Raw genomic sequence first — 18,702 nt, forward strand, 5'->3', positions numbered from 1 at the left:
GATAGTTTCGAGTGGCTACTTTACTTTAATGTATTAAGGCATGTCTGTGATATTTTCTTAGTGTAAATTCTGATTGAAAAAAAAAATTGGCACAAATGTGCGAGTGTTTTAATGTACCAAAGTAAGCAATATTTAATATTGAAAAAGCATGAAATTTGCACTATAGAATCCAGGGTAGTTAAGTTCTAGATTTCAAACATTTTCATTCAGATAAAAAAATCACTGCCCTTCCCATGATAAATCGAACGCCTCTAGCAGTTTCGCCTGCATAACGCGAATCAATAAAGCAGCAGTGATGACATAGACAAGGCAAAAGCGATTTTGTGTCTCGCCCACGTATGGAAATAACCAGAAATATCATGATTCGCGAGGGCATGCAACAGAATTGTATCGAAACTTCATTGTAATATGACTGGGATGGAATAACACTTGCCTTAAGAGCCTTGCACGTAAATTTTAATGTTGACCTGAAAATGACCTTTGACCTTATCGTGTGACCTCCGACTGCAGCATAACATGCAGGTCCCCCAAGTCCATCCACCATCCAAATTTGGTTGAAAAGTGACTTACGGTTGCAGAGTTAGGTGTCATAAGAGTCTTGCATGTAAACTTTAACGTTGACCTGAAAATGACCTTTGACCTTACCATGTGACCTCCAACTGCAGCATAACATGCAGGTCCCCCAAGTCCATCTACCATCCAAGTTTGGTTGAAAAGCGACTTACGGTTGTGGAGTTATGTGTCATTAGATTTGTGACGGACGGACGACATTTGGATCCCTAAGTCTCGCCTTCACCTCTGGTGAGCGAGACAAAAACTATTAAATGTACTCAAAAAAGAGAACACTCATAAGACAATAAAATGCTATGTTCGTTGACCCAAAATTACCTTTTTTCACGTTGATCTTATGACCTAAGACTTGTGCAAAACAATAAGTGATCTTTCATTCCTCTCATGTCTGTTTCATGTACTTTCATAGTTATGACATTACCAAAAATTAACCTTGGATAAGATTTTAATGTTGACAAAGCCGCCGTTGTCAGATCATAAAAGCAGCGCTTTTAGTCTCGCTCTGCTATGCAGGTAAAAGAAAAATTACCTTCTATATGTATATACATACACAGACATGCCTTAACGATTAAAGTGATCCTCAATTATCTGCTCTCTCCTGAGCCTTCCTGCGACAGCGTCGTGGAGGCCAGGAGGAAGGTGGACAAGTGGAGGCATTTCCTCAGGCTCGGGTCCTGGGCCCGTATTCCATACACGAGATAAGCATGCTTAAGTCAAAAAATCTAAGCATTTTGTCTTATTTTCTGTCTAAGATAAAATTCTTAGCCAAAATGCGTATTCCATAAAGAATTGGCTAAGAATTTTGTCTTAGAATTTGGCTCAGAGGTTTTGCGCAACTAAGACAGATATAGGGTGAATGGCTAAGTAACTTTTCTTAAAACTGCAGCTACTGTATTTCATAAATACAACATGGCTAAGAATTTAGCCCTAACTTTAAGACAGCTGTGAGTTGTCTTAATTGTATTAGTTTCAAGGTAATTCAGACAACATAATTTTAGAATTTATACCTATATTGCATTTCGAGCTCCTGCCTCATTTTTTAAACCGATTTTCATAAAATTTTGAACACACATTGGTCTTAAGGTAAGGAGATGGAAGATGTTTTTATTTTCAGAAATTGTGTTGCCATGGTAACAATATATTATGGCCAAAATTTTGCTGTTTAAAATACTTCATTAATTTTCCACCAATTCTCATGAAAGTTGGCTCACACATTGGATTTGAGGAAAAGATGTGCAAGACACATTTATGCATGTGTCGGAAATTGTGTTGCCATGGTAACGGTATATATTGGCAAAAATTATGTATAAATCTTGCTGTTCCAACTACTTCCTCAGTTTTTAACCAATTTTCATTAAATGTGGCACAAACATTAGTCTTGATGTGAAGATGTGCAAAACATATTTTATGCCTATATAAAAAATTGTGTTGCCATGGTAACAAAAAAAAAATACCAAAAAATAAATGAAAATCTTGTGATTGAATTACTTCATCAGTTTTCAACTGGTCTATTCTCCTAAAATTTGGCATACACATTAGTCTTGAAGATGTCTAAGACATATTTTTGACTGTATCAAAAGTTGTGTTGCCATGGTAACAACATATAATATAATGAAATTAGGTGAAACTTGTGGTTTGAACCGCTTTTTAGTTTTCAACCAATTCTTATAAAAGTTGGCTCACACATTGATTTTGAGACTAGATCTGTAAGACATAGTCTATATTGAAAAATGTGTTTCCATGGTAACAGCATATCAAATCAATAAATGTTTAAACAGCATGATGTGGATTAAACTACTTCTTATTTTATGACATTGGCCTGTATGCTCATGGAATGCAGGTTTTGCGCTAAAATAATCTGCAAGACACATTTTCTCATTCATCAAAACATGTGTTTGTATTGGTACATGTAACTGCAAACATCTACGCACTACGCCAAAATAAGATTAAGACAATGGTCAATGTCTAAATTTTGTTTGGCTACATGGAGAACTACATGTAGCTGTGGGCTTAGTTCTAGCTTTTAATTTTAGGGGGGGGGGGGGCTAGGCCTCTAGATCTCAAACTACAGCCCCTAGCTTTAGATGTAGGCCTAAATCAAGATCCTTTAGTCCTAGAAATAATCCAATGCTAGATCCCTAGCTCACTTCCCTTTTCAGGCCTAATGTTAGATGAATAGATCTAGACTAGCCTACATTTACTTTTTTTAGAACTAGAATCTATATTTTGATAGAGTCTACAAGTCTCCACTTTAGATCTCGACCTAATACTATGTAGGCCTACACCTAGATTTATATAGTTAGTTGTACTTCTAGATCTAGATAGGGTGTAACTTTTACTAGTCTTAGTCATTTAGTCTAGATCTAGGCCTAGATCTACGTTAGAGATTCTAGATCAAACAGTAGACTAGATCAGCCAGTCCTAGCGTTAGGGCTACCGGCTAGGCTAGAAATAGAATCTAGAATGAATAGAAGAAAGCATAGCTATACTAGGCCTAGTAATACTAGGCTAGGCCACCTAGATCTAGTAAATTTATATAAATCTAGGCCCCAGTCTAGTCTGAGCTGTTGGTCTAGGTTTTATTTCAGGCCTGTTTTCTAGAAACCTTAGATCTAAACAAACTCCCCAAAATGTATAAAATAGAAACTCCTCCAAATCTAGGCCTACATATAGATATATAGGCCTAGGTCAGGACTAGATCTAAGTTTTGGCAAGCAATGTATAGCGATGGGTACTCTAGCACTGTAGACATGAATAACCGTCGTTTCTGGGAGTTATTTAAAAGTTTCTGACATATACTGTCATATCACATTGGTGAGATTAAGGTCTAGGCCAAAGTAATGTTACAATTAGACTGTCGAGTGTCGTATTCGTAGACGTAGTCGTAACGTTAGTTTAGCAAAAAAAAAATCGGAGACTGAAATGAAGCTTTTGTTCTAACTTTACCTAGTCAAATCTATTCTACTTATTTCTAGTCCTGCATGTAAATCTATCCCTGTCCTAAGTAAGGCTTAGCCAGGCTAAGTCCTGAATGTTGTTCTAGGCTTAGACCAATACTGATAGGCCTAGGTTTTTATGTACTTTATGTAGCTTCAGTGTCGGTTGCTCCACTATGTCTATGCTATGGCACTAGACTAGACTCTAGAGTCTAACAAAGTTACATTTTGCAGCCTTCATGTCTCATGAAAATAAAAAAAGTCAAAATAATGTTCAATTCTCCTCCAAACAGACGGATATTATAGATTTTGGGCCTAGGCTAGATCTAGGCCTAATGTTAGGCCCAAGACTAGTCTCAAAAGGTTTTCTCTAAGGGGGCCTAGGTCTACTTAAACTGAGGTTAAGAGTAGAGATGTCGAGAGGAATATTTCAATTTATATTTTTACAAACAATACATGAAAAGTAATAAACGGGACTGATACACAAAAAACAGTGCAAGTCACTCGGTTTGGGATTGAAATGTTTTGGTAATTAACAAAAATATAGATAATTTGAATCAAAAATTCTTACCATATATGGGTGATGAATGCTTTTCTCTTACTACAATAGTTGTAATTAGTTTCAATAAAATCAAATTTTTTAAGAAAAAACAACTTCTGTGACATTTTTGCAAGTTTGTTGCAGTCACCTCTGCAGCAATTTATTATTAAGAAGGTCACTGAAGGTCACAGAATTTGAGACTTTGGCTTAGCCATATCGCCTGACTTGAGACAAATGTCTTAAAGTTTATAAAATATCGTTAGGGAAGATTTCTTAGACAAGCAAAATGCTAAGACAAATTGCTAAGACTTAAGCAAAAATCTTATCTCGTTTATGGAATACGGGCCCTGGAATATCTGGCTCGCGCCGGTCAAGAGAGATATTCCACAAGACCGAGCAGAACACTATGATTGCGAATGTAGTGTCCACCTTCAAGCGGAGATAATTGAGACAAGGGAACCTCCTCTTCAAACGACCAAAGGTCCGCTCAATAATACAACGCCCTCTTTTATGGGCAGCATTATAAGGTACCTGTGGCCGTCTCTGAGGATTCAGGAGAGGGGTCATGAGATAGGGAAGACATGGGTACCTGAAATGGAAATTGAAGGAAAAAAAAGGACATGTAAGTCTCTATTATATTTAAGTAGGGAATTGGACACACTAATTATTAAATTCTCTACGCGATTTTTTCAAAGCAATACAGTAAAATTTGAAAATTATGATCCATTTCTTATTCTTGCCACAGCTGTTTGCACAAATACAAAGTAATAAGAGAACCAAATCTGAAGTTCAAACCTTATAAATTCAATCTAAAATGGTCAAATTAATTCTACTTTATTGTAGTAATGAATTAATGATAAAATTATTGTCCTTTCTCAGTAAACCACATTAATATCTTATCCCCCCTCCCCCCTTCCGTCAAAGAAAACTATGCTGATGAAGTCGGTTCTTTTTATTGGAGTAGGAATATTAAAAAATAAAAAAAATATTATAATTGGATATAAATTACAAGATTAATAAATTGGGGGGGGGGGGGGGTGCCACAGTTTGGGTGCCTGTAGCATCTCAATAATAAAGTTTCATTAGTTCAGATTCAGATTCCATAGTCATTGAGATTACAACAATTAAACTAGATATTTTGGTGTAGGTTCCTTTAAGAAAGGGATACACTTAATGACCACTGTACATACCCACTATCTCCAAGAAGCCACTCAGCACCATCTGCCCTTGCCTCCAGCTGTTCCTTCAGTGAGCTCTCATTGAAAATCCGGGAATCATGAGTGCTGCCAGGCCACCTTGCCACAATACTTGTTATTTTCCCAGCAAGATCACAAACTACCTATAAAATTTGAAAAAGTATGTGAATCACACATTTACATGTACATTGAACTTCAAGCTTCGCAGGAAATTTAACTGCACTTCCTTTCCTGATTATTGCAACATATTATTCCGAATGTGTCATCTGACTCAACTGCCTGCAGTTACCTCCCTACATAGGAATTTAAATGAGCCTTGGCAAATAATAGTCAGTCTCCTTGCACTTACATTCTTTAACTGATATGTAAAATCTCAACAAAGACCAAACATTAAAAATTTTAAATGACCATTTCATAATCATTGACAATGTAATTTTTGTAATATCCCATTTGCAATATTGAAATGAAAGGTATGGATAGATGACATCTATAATAATCTATTCAAGAATTGCAATCTAGTGTTGAAACATGTATATGGCCTAAATCAGGGATTCTCAAATGGTAGCATTCACTTGTGGCATCCAGAACCTTGCAGAGTGGTGTGTGGGAGTCGGTACAAAAAAAAGGGGAAAAATAAATACATAAAAAAAAGTTTGATCAACTATTAACCTGGAATTACATGTTAGGTTAATAATTTTACAGCGAAGGGAATACAAAAACCCGACTGTATTTGAAATTTAAATGCTTATTGATTTCCTTGGATTTTGTGTAATCTAGCATTCGATAACCCTATTATGGAGGATCAAACAGATGGTGTTCTTATTCATTGTATTTTTGATGTATTCATTAATGACTGGCAAAAAGACTATGTACATGTGTGGACATTTTTTTGTATGACTCGGCTGAGAATTAAACCCACGACCTCGCATTCATGACGCCTACGCTCTACCACTGATCACCATGCCCGGTTTACTTTTAAACATTAATCTCAATAACGAATGCAGATACATATTTAACAAACATTCATTTGAGGAAGCCATTAATCATTTTTTATAATACATTGTGTAGCATGTTGGCATTTCTATTTCTTCTGTTAATTTCGAACAACTCTTGGCTATTCAAAGGTTTCATATTTTAAGCGTTTCAGGGTGCTATTCATCCTCGCCCCCCCCCCCTTCCCTCCCACCACAATATTTAGCTCGTTCATGTGTTGACAGTGGAGCAGTCCAGATTTTTCGAGCTTCAAAAAAAGTAATTGAGCTGGCCTAAATGATATTGCATTATTCACATAATTCTGGAACTATTTGGTTGAAAATTAATTTGATTTTCCCCAAAAGTTGGAATTTCGGATGGGAAATACAAATTTACTTAATAATAATAATAATAATAATAATAATAATAATAATAATTAAGACTTATATCGCGCCAAATCCACTCTGTAGAGTGCTCAAGGCGCTTTTTAGGAAATTATAAAAGAAATTAAGAAGAATTGAACAGAAATGTTTTGAGGTAATTTTTGAAAGTTTCAGAAGTCAAGCACTGTTTGATGTTATGAGGGAGGCTGTTCCATAGTTTTGAGGATGAGTAAACAAATGATCTTTCACCCCAAGTTTTGGAAACTTTGGGGGTAACAAGAGAATTGGAAAGGGAGGAACGTAAGGATCTTGAAGGGGTATAACTTTTGATCAGTGAAATAAGGTACTGGGGAGATGAGCCATGAACACAATGGAAAGTTAACAACAAAATCTTGAACATAATACGCTGTTTTACAGGGAGCCAATGTAAGGATCTTAAAATAGGAGTAATGTGAGTGCGCCTGGTGGATAGAGAAACGATGCGAGCGGCAGCATTTTGAAGTTTCTGAACTTTCACTAACTGATTCTGGGGTAAATTAAACAATAGGGAATTTCCAAAATCAAGACGGGACGAAATTAAAGCGTGAACCAATTTTTCTGTGGCCGGTCGAGACAAGTAATTCCTTATAAAACCAATATTTCGCAATTGGTAGCGAACTGATCTACAAATAAAAGAAATGTGATTTGACATTGTCATGTGAGAATCAAAAACTATACCCAGATTGCGACAAGAACTTGACAAATTTACAGTGAGACCAGAAAATGAAATGGAGTCGATGTGGATTTTACTAAGCTGTACTTTGGAGCCAAAAAGAAGAAATTCACATTTGGTTGGATTCAACTTAAGAGAGTGAGAAGTCAGCCAGTTGTGAACATCAACCATGCAACATTCAAGACGATGGATGGAACTTTCTGCAGCTTGTTGATTCGAATTAAAAGAAATCATGAGTTGGATGTCGTCTGCATAAATATGGTATTTTATGTTATGTTTCAACAGAACTTGTCGCAATCCGGATAAATAAATCGAAAAGAGAGTTGGCCCGCCCACAGAACCCTGTGGTACTCCACAAGAGAGAGGCAAAGCATCAGATTTATAACCGTTGATACAAACAATCTGAGAGTGAAATGACAGATAAGACTGAAACCACTTGTAAGCCTCACCCTTAACACCGAGTGAACTAAGTGTGTTCAAAAGGATAGTGTGGTTTACCGTGTCGAAGGCAGAGGACAAATCTAACAGCAAAAGAGCTGTGGTGTTCCCTTTATCCATACTTTGTAAGATATAATTAGACGTGTCAAGAAGTAGTGTTTCTACACTATGATTAGACCTATAACCTGACTGGAAAGGATCGAGCAAATCATTATCTGAAAGGTATTCGGACAATTGAGAGAACACAATCCTTTCAAGAATCTTGAACAAAAATGGTAAGTTTGAAACTGGGCGGTAGTTTTGGAGGGAGTTTTGGTCCAGGGAGGGTTTTTTTAACAGTGGGGTAATGAGAGCAACTTTCAGAGAGGGAGGAACGTATGCCTGTTCTATACTCATATTAATTAGATGTGAGAGAATTGGAGCAACAGAAGGGGAACAATCCTTAAGTAATCTAGTGGGAATGGGATCTGACTGACATGACTTGGAAGGAAGTTTACGTAAAAGTAACATGATCTCGTCAGGAGTGGTAGGTTGGATAGTGTCAAAGGAGGAGGAAGTGAGTTGGCTGTGTGGAGACTCATCTGGTGCTAAGCTATCGCAGATCATCTTGACTTTGGTCTGGAAGAAGTGAAGGAAAGTAGATGCCATTTGCGAGCTGTCAGAGTGGGAAGGAAGAGGTGATGATTGTCGACGATTCAGCAGCCGATTAGCCACAGAAAAAAGTTTTTTTAGAGTCGTCGTGACAGTCTTCAATGATAGCCACATAATAGGAACGCTTTGCCCTCTTCACAAGGGAATTGACAAGGTCACGCTGGGCAGAGAAGAGTTCCCGGTGGATATGAAGTGAAGACTGTCGCCATTGCCTCTCCAGCCTTCTTCGTTTTTTCTTCTGAGAGCGGATGTTGTCATTATACCATGGAGAGTCAACATGAATCCGGACTTTCCTTTCATTCGGGGGTGCATGAATATCAAGAATCCTTCCCAGTTCAGAGTTATAACGATGTACAGCGGTGTCGACACAAAAATCTGCACTCTCTGTCCCAGGAGCAATGATGTCACATTTAGTGATGTCGTTCGCAAAAGTCACCCTGTCGATGTTGTTGATGTTGCGACTGATTATAGTGGACTGGGACCGACTCGGTTTGGGAAAGTTGACCTTCCATAAGATGGCAGAGTGGTCTGAGATGCCAGGTATGACTCGAGGCTTCGATAAGAGAGCTCGATCATCAGAGTCCCTAACCATGACAACATCAAGGATGTGACCTCTGTCGTGTGTTGGAGTATCAACTAGTTGAGAGATGGCGTGACCGCTAATTAGATCATTAAACTTATGTGTGTTGGGTGAAGAGTTATTGTCTAGGTGAATGTTCAGGTCGCCAGTGATGATAAAATGTGGAGTTCGATATATGCTTCTATCCAGGAAACCAGAGAATTCATCTAGGAATCTGGAAAAGCTATGTCCACCAGGAGGCCTGTAGATTACAGAGATGTCCATGCAATTAACATTGTTGGAGATGGTTACGGATAGACATTCAAAACTGTTGAAATTTTCATGCGGCTTTGTGACAACGTTGAGACTGTTCTTGTAAAGAAAAGCCACTCCACCGCCACGCCCAGAGACCCTTGGACAATGCTTGAATGTGTAGGAGTCAGGACACAGGTCACCTATGACCGCATCGTCATCTGAAGTCAGCCATGTCTCACTAACACAGACAAAATCTAATTTGTGATCTATAACAAAATCTTGAAGAATAGTAGCTTTATTACGTAGTGACCGGGAATTAATGCTGGCAAATTTAAGATGCCCCTTTAAGAGGCATCGTCCTCCTCTCTTGCCCCGATGGGTCCTCCGCCTTCGACAAAGTCTACTGATCCCGAGAGACACCAACCGGTCCCATACAATGGGATTATCTTCTCGCCATCTTCTCGTGGAACAACTATCCCTTATATTAAGGGCATGAAGTGTCTGACTATCATATGTAAAATGTGAAGTTAAAGTATCAGCTGAAAGGTTGGATCCACTAGAAGGCCCAGGGTTAGGGTTGATGTCTCCCGAGATCAGTAGCAAAATGCGAAATCTAGAAAGAGAATTAGCATACCGCTGAATGGGTATACCAACATATTTGTGCTTTCCATTTGGATCAGGTTTAACAGCATTACATGTACATGTACATGTACCAGTAGTATAATGAACAAGTTCAGTTGTGAAAGACACAATACAAATGGAAACAATAGATGCTAAGGCTGTCAGCCTAGCCAATTTCATTGTGAAAGTGCGCACAGCCGTACACTGTACCCTATGCAGTACAAGAAATGGTCAACATGCATGTGAAGATGGCTACTTACTTACAACACAGTAATGCAGTGGTGAAATCAAAAATAGCAAATATACGAAAAATATAGCAAGAAATGAGACAAAATTTGTCTAGTAGGTTCCTGGAGTCGTACACAAGGACATCAAATAGCAATAAAGATGAAACATATGCTTGAACAATACAAATTAAGATAGAAACTAAGAGCTCTGTGGGAAGGCATCCACCAGGCGCACTCAACCCATTGACGGAATATCTATTCTTCCTGTTCAAAAAGTACAAGGCTTCTTCACCACCACGACTCTGGATGTAAACATGGGTCCCATCAATTGCACCAATGACCCCTGGAAATCTGCATTAGTCGTAAAATTGCTGCTGGGTTGTTTCAACTTCTTCTCTCGTTGCAGGAAAGGTCATGAATTGCCTCTTCCTTCTTGCAATAGCTTCTGACACATCTTTGACCATTCTACTGACAGATGACTGTGATACTGTTGCCTCATCACCATGCATCCTCTGGAAAGATCCTATGTTAAAAAGAAATGAGATCAAATCGTCATTTGGAAAACAAACTAAATGAAACTACTCTAAAAATAGTTAATGTCAACGGCAATAATAATAATACTAATCCTTATATTGACTTTAAGATCACAGTTTGAGCAATTTAATAGCCCTATTTAAAAGTTATTCAAAATCTAAGAACTAATTATCACAAAAAATCTTATACTTATACTATAGCGTTGTGTGTTAGCGGGCCTCACCACTCTATTCAGTGCAGGTGTGAATGCAGTTGGAAAACATTCCATCGTAAAGGACGCAAATGTTGGTACCGTGTATAGGAGAGTCTCAACCTATGCACATTAAAAACAGTACATTATTCCTCAAAGAGTGGGGTGTTTACCTGGCGCATTGCATCTGCCGGTCCCGGCAAAAATTCAAGTCAATCTTGGTGTTCATATGCCATAATAATCAATATAAAGATTGTGGGCATTAACGGAAAGACGAGACAAAGTGAAGCCCATGTCATTATGACCAAACTTCACATTTTTACCTGAAGTAAATATAATTACAAGATAAGTGTAGCCTTTGTAAAGCCTCATTATTTCACAACTGGTCAGAAGGCACTTTCTGTCAATTTCAAATCAATGGAAGATTTATTAACATTTAAAATATACATAGGACAGCAATCTTTATTTCCTCAGAAAAGATACATTTTTGGTGTTATTAATAACAATGGTACATCAATTACTCACCAACGGCATAAAATCGTAGAACTGTCAAAACCTGTAGACTGACAGGTAGAGGATTGTTCCTCTCTGTGTTCCTCTTCAAGTCTGCTTCAAGCATGTTGATAATGTAGATGACGCTCTCCTTGGAAAACCGATATCTGATCCTGAATGCTTCTTCATCATACAATTCAAAAGGGTCCTTCAGGTCCCGTGGACCTCTTTGTGGTCTCCCTTCTGGATTCTGTGTACATATAGGGGAAAGTTGCATGTTATAGCAATATCTTTAATTTTTTTCAAATAATGTTAATACATGAGTTCATAGATCTAGATTGCCAATGAATTCCAAACTTGGACCAGAATAAATCAGGGTATCGGGAAGTTCTAAAAGGTCAAGTCCACCTCAGAAAAAATGTTGATTTGAATCAAGAGAGAAAAGTCAGACAAGCACGACGCTGAAAATTTCATAAAAATTGGATATGAAATAAGAAATTTACGACATTTCAAAATTTCGCTTATTTTTAACAAAATATTTATATGAACGAGCCAGTTACGTCCAAATGAGAGAGTCGATGATGTCACTCATATATATATTTGTATAGTTTGAATTAAACAATATTTTAATTTTTACGAATTTGACGATTAGGACCTCCTTGCCTGAATCATAAAATTGTTAAAATAATGGAATTCCACGTGTTCAGGGAGGAATGAAAATTCATTTCACATGACAATGACGAGAAAATCAAAATATTTCATATTTCATATAATAAAATACAAAAGAAATAGTGAGTGATGTCATCAGTTCCTCATTTGCATACCGACCGATATGTGCATATAACGGTTTTGTGAAATGACAGGGAAACTTTAACCCTATCTAGGCCGGGGGAGGGGCCTCAGGGGCCCCCCTCAAAGAATCGCGCAATATTTTCGCTGCACAAAATTTTCTGACTGTGCTGCACGCTGCCTTTTTACTTTCAAGTCTTGCGCAACTTTGGATACCAATTTTGCGTCACCCGGGTAAGTGGTTCCGAATTTACGCAACATTATGTAAGTGCATGTCAGACCAAAAATTGCTCAAAAACGTGATTTCGTGTACAAAGTCAATGCAAATTGTGTTTTCAAACAAAATTCATAAATGTATGATTATATTTAGTTTTGCTGGTCTAAATGTATTCGTTTCATGTTTTTTATGATCACAGAAGAGTCCCCAACAATTTTCATTGAAAAAACAATGAAAAACAAAAGGTTGAAAAAACAATGAAATACATTTTATATAGCAATTTTTTTCATGTACGCCTGCTAAGAACACCACAAAATTTTTTTATACCAAAAGTTAGTACATTTGGAGCTTTATTTAGGGAGTAACAGGAAAAAGTATGATTTTGCATACTAATTACGCATAAATTAGCATAATCACTTAATAGTGATTTGCATGAAATAAATTACTTCGTAAAATCTTGTAGATTAAAATCAAGTACAGTGAACAGCGATAGAGTATATTCACAAGTACAACAAGCTGATGTCACTTTCCCCAAACTCAAACACAAAATCAAAGATTATTTCATGAAAGAGAGACAAGAATCGTGGCTTTCACATGTTCAGTCACTCTCTGTTCAAGGCGAGTTTTTCAAACTTGCTACCCTTCAAGAAAAGTCAGTCGACTGGAAAAGCATAATTTATAATCTCCCACATAAAGTAGCTCGCTTTCTCATGAATTCTCTCTCACACACTTTGAATACCAATGCAAACCTTGTAAGATGGGGGAAGGTGACATCAGCGAAATGTAATAGATGTAATAACCGGGAAACGGTTCACCACGTTCTTAACGCATGTCCCGTTGCCCTTGACGAAGGTCGTTATACATGGCGGCATGACAATATTCTTTTGTACATATTGGAAACATTGCGGAAAGGTACATCAAATCAGGAGGTAGATATTACATCCGACCTCAAGTCAGAATCCAAAAAACAGGGGATATCTACCGTCCCGTTGCAATGTACGCAGACGAATCTGATCCCTGATATATGTGCATTGTGGAAAAATGAAAAGAAACTAGTGATACTGGAACTTTCGGTCCCTTTTGAAACCAATACAGAAAAAACACATGAATATAAAGAAAGAAAATACGCCCCACTCATTTCTGACATTGAATCCAACAGCTACTCAGTAAAATACTTTCCAATTGAGGTGGGATCAAGAGGCTACATTACTCCGGATAACACAAAACGACTTAAAATGCTTTTAAATGAATTTGGCAAACCAACCCCTTACAAAATTTTCAGAGACAACCTTTCTAAATTGGCAGTGACATCATCTTTCGTAATATACTACTCAAAAAATAACGTCCAATGGGAAAATCAGATTCCTCTGCGTACATAGCGTAAAGTTGTACACATCAATTCACAGTGTAATTCATGCTAATGCATGAGTCCACATACGTCATGGTCTTTTTTTTTTCTCAATGTTTGGTTTTTATCTAAAATGATTTTGTCTACAGGCCTATAATTACTTTAATTACAAATTAATTTGATGATTAACAGTTTATTATACTTTCACCGAATGTTCCATCTTATTTGGTAGTTTAACTATATATAACTGTAACATTATGTTAATCTGCCCTGCTTGCGTCAGTAATGTGACCATGTCCTGGGCTCTCTTTTACTCTGTAAATGTATATGTATTTTTGTCATTCTTACACTGTTCCTTTATTGCTTTTCATACAATAAAGTGATGCAAAACAAACAAGGCAACCCGCGTGCCAATTTTCGGCGCGATCGTGTGGTCGATATCTTAGGGGGGGGGGGGGCCTCCCAGGCCTGGGAGGCCCCCCCCCGGCCATATGAACTCTCAAAATACCCAGGACTAGATAGGGTTAAAATGCCATAACTCTTATTTTACTTCAGATTTTCATGAAATTTTCAGCGCTATGCTTGCTGAATTTCTTTCTTTTTATTCAAATCAAGTTTTTGTTGGGGTTTACTTGTCCTTTAAAGAGAATTAGTGCAGGTGAACAAAAACAAAATGAATAGTGAGGGGCATTTCGACTGTGTCATGTAACTGAGTTGTGCATATCACTATTTGTGAAAAATAAGCGAAACTCTAAAAGACCATACTGTAACTTCCTTAATCTTATTTTATAATCACATCCAATTTTGATGAATTTTAAGCATAATGCTAATTTGATTTTTCTCCATTTATTCAAATCAACATTCTTCTGGGGTGGACTTGATCTTTATTCAATGTTCATTTATAAAAAAAAAATAATTGTCTCAAAATTTTTTCATTGCAACCAAGGGACGCAATGGTTTGATATGATCAAGAGGATTAATATTACATGTAACCGCCCTTTTACAAGGCTAACGAAGATTTAGGACGCATGAAACTAGAACATGAATAGAATCATGAACGCTAATCACAATTACAACAGCAATCATTACAATGATGATTCAAGATTAACATGTGAAAAGGCCCTTGGTAGTACAGAACACAAATTTAATTTGACCAATGAAATAAAACCTCTTTTGACTTATATATTCATACCTCTCTCAATCTTCGGATACGACGAACGTGTTGAAGATAGGCCATGTTTATGATGTTTGCAAATCTGTGACACAATAAGAAATTGATACTGTATTAATTCATGCAAGGCAATAGGCATAAACAATTCATATAAAGCATCTCATCATTCTCGTGCAACAAAAATAAAGAAACTAGGACAGCTAACATTTATTAATCATTGTCAATGAAAAATTTAAATATGGCCATAATTATTTGGCATTATTAATTTTCAGATGATCACAGTGACATCACCTCCTCCCCCCCCCCCCCGAAAAGAAGGTTGCTCTAGATGCAAGGCAAGTTGTTAGCCTGTGTTACAGTAGTAGCTAACATGGAAGGGGGATATTGCAGTTTAAATGAATCAACACAAAATCTATAGCTAGCTCGTCATGGCTGGGTGATTTCAATATATTAGGCCTACACATCATCACTGAGCAATATATGAATCAGTAATCATTTGAATAAGCCCCAAGTTTTTGTCCATAATATCAAGTTACCAAGGGTGCATTTCTGAGGTTGTCAGACACGGGTGGGTAGCAGTTCATGTTGAGAGTGACTCCCCCCCCCCCCCCGGAAAATAAATATTATGGATAGGCCTATGTAGTGTCGTCGTCATGGTCGGAATTCAATTTCACGACGTAGCCGGCCTAAAATGATAACGTCGTGTAGTAATTCGAAATACCACACAACGTAATTCGAAAATACTACACAACGCAATTCCTAATTACTGCCCAACGATTTAATGTCATAGTATGAGATCAATTTCCACCCTTGTGCGAGGCGAGATCGCGACATGAAGGATCGGGCAAAACTCGTGTATAACTTCCAAGTCCAACAAAAAAGTGAACGAATGGGACTAGCAAAGTACTGGCATTAAAACAGTATAGTATGACATTAAATCGTTGGGCAGTAATCATGGTAATTAGGAATTGCGTTTTGTAATAATTTGAATTACTACACGACGAAAATAATTACGTCGTGTGGTATTTCGAATTACTACACGACGTTATCATTTTAGGCCGGCTACGTCGTGAAATTGAATTACAACCATGACAACACTACATAGGCCTATCCATTGTTAGACGGTCTTCTGCTTCCATACACTCTAAAAACTGAAATGTTGGATTTTAACACTTTCTAAGTGTTGAAATATGTAAATGTTATTTCACCATTTATCATGTTGCGAAAAGGGTGAGTTTTACAATACAACATGATCCGCAAACCAAAAAAGGTTATACCTATCTCGCTGTTCTAACAATTCCGAAAATGCTGAAATAAATATCGCATTGCCATTGGCTAAAAGTCATACGTATGATGACGTCATGAAGAGCGTCTAGCATTTTACAAAAGGTTGAGTCAGAGGCGCTTTTCCATTGGTCCATACTGATCACGTGAACAAGATCGCCGCGAAAACCTCGTCACTATCTCATCACGACACTCTAGTGCTGGACCGAAATTATCCCCCAAAATCCTGTTTTTTAGAAGGTAAGTTGATCTCTAAGTAGTATATTTCCACAGTTTAACACATTATGAGCTGAATCAAGCTATTTTTTTTCTTCTTCTTTCATTTTTCAAGTGGAGTTGCGTAGAATACCCTGGACCTTGCTAATTGTGAAGAAGATCTTTGCTTTGACTCGCCTGCGTCTATTGCCAATAATGTGTGCTGTATAATGTGGGGACCTTCAAGCTCCCCTAAAGCTACGCACTGAATTGTATTCAGCAGCTAAAAAGTCACAAAAATCATTGGTTTCTGCAAATTTCATTTCCTTATCCTGATTCAACATATTCTAAAGTTGATTTGTGGAGAAAATTATGACGGGTGAATGCCTAATGGCACATTTTCAGGTCGATATCAATGCCGATGATTTGTTCCGAAAAATGAAGAAGGGGTCCATGTAACGTAGCCTACCGTCTGTAGGGTAGGTCTAGATCTACATGCGAAGTAATGTGCAGTGTGTATCGCGTGTGTATTTGACTGATTTGAACACGTTGCATTGCAGGTCTAACTGTAACATAGGCTAGAGTGTTCTAGATCTATGTGAATTGTGATTTGTATGGTGCGTAGCTTTGGCCTTAAAGGTAATGGACAGTAGTGGTAGCAAAATGAAAGTTGGCATGAAACTGCTCAAATATAGACCTAGGCCTAGTGACTAGTCTGATATTGTTCGGTTTGCATACAAAAATACATGAGTGAGATAATCTGGTATTCTCTTCACGATTTCCGGTGATTTTCAGCTAAATAATTCAAATGATCGTATATCAACCGTCACCTTATATGATGCCTGTCCCTAAATACCGACCTCTTAACAGTTTCCCGTCCTACTACAGAAAAAGTTCTCTATAAAAATTTCTTCAAATGTTACTGACTTATACTTTTAGGGAAAATACTGCTCCATATGGTCCACTTTAATACATTAAAGTCACGAATGTAGGCCTACGCCAATTTGGAATGGCCGTCAGAACAGAAAACCCTTGCATATTTCTTGAAATAAAAGATGGTGTCTTAATACCGACCTTTCAAATTGACAATGAAAATAATTTGAAAATTTAGATGAAAATAAGTTAAATTTGAAATCAAATAGAACTTCAATCGATTCTCCAGATGTCAATTACCCGGATTCGTGTAGTTTTTTTATAGATAAAATACAGCTTCGAAAATGTAATTTTAATGGTATTTTTCCAAGTTAGACGTTTGACATCTCTTGTTTTCCTTGTAAAAACTGCACAATAATTGACGCGCATATATGGGGATGGCGTAGTTAAGACGCGCTCGGTTCAACGGCACATAGCGGTTCGCACACACTGTTTACACATGTGTGAATTTTCAACGCAGGCCCGCGCTGAGAACTTGACGTATCTTTCGTTGATATTTCAGCCATTTCTAGATCTAAACAAATATTTTTCAAGAAAACGTCAACTATGTTCGAAATGAGTCATTCTACATCAGTTCATGTAGTAATTTTCGTTCCCCCTAACAAAGTAGTTAAATATTCAAAGCGCCACTTTTCCCACTACTGTACCTTTAAGCTTAGTTTAGGACCATACATAGCCTAGCCCCACTCAGGGAGTCATTGGTATGCTGAGTTGTGCAAATTTATGTGACATGCAGCCCTCTATAGTTGGAGATAGATTTCACTATAATAATCAACAAATCCTTGGAAAATATTTGTCTTTTACACATAGGATGATAGAATATATTTTCATTCCATTCCTTCAGTTGGATCTAAAATATCTTGATCAAATGATTTTTAAAAAATATTTTTCTGATCACTGGTCTTGTTCCTCTATATTGGAAATCATAATAGAGAATGCTACTTTCCTACTGCCAGCAATTTGCACTGTAGCAGGCCTAAGTGAGTGCAAGGTTATCTGATGATAACCTGGCTTGCGTGTAAGTGGCCTAGCCCTGGCCTACAGTAGGCTAGCCTAGGATTCTACCCACACAATGCATAGCTTGAATTGAGCAACTTCAGACTGTGTAGCCTACACAGTGTAGCCTTTGACTTGTTGAGGAGAGAGGCTTGCATCTAGATCTAGAGGGATTAAAGTCTGAGGGCAAGGCATTGTATTGTCGAGTGATATTGGGTGAATTAAAGTTCGTTGTTGGCAGCTGGTGTTCATGTTGGGGAAAAATTAGCTCCACCCTGAAGTGAAGGCTGAAATAAAGGCAAAAAAGCTGGTGCTGGGACTAACTTCACTAGGTGTTGAGCTATCAATAATGTGATTGGTATTATTTTTATAGACCCGAATTCAGTGTTGGGGCTAGAATCAGCAGCCCAATTCACGCTCTCAACACCAACACCAACACAGAACTTGAATTCACCCATTGTAATGTCGAACGGTATTGACTATTGTAAATGT

General features: G+C 37.5%; 1 pseudogene; it reads right to left on the bottom strand.

Annotated features, from left to right (window-relative positions):
* Nucleotides 1-755: 755 nt before the first annotated feature.
* LOC121409984 lies at nt 756-14,868 on the bottom strand (annotated as a pseudogene).
* Nucleotides 14,869-18,702: the final 3,834 nt, after the last annotated feature.

The sequence above is a fragment of the Lytechinus variegatus genome, chromosome 1 (assembly GCF_018143015.1).
Source record: "Lytechinus variegatus isolate NC3 chromosome 1, Lvar_3.0, whole genome shotgun sequence".
NCBI lineage: Eukaryota > Metazoa > Echinodermata > Echinoidea > Temnopleuroida > Toxopneustidae > Lytechinus > Lytechinus variegatus.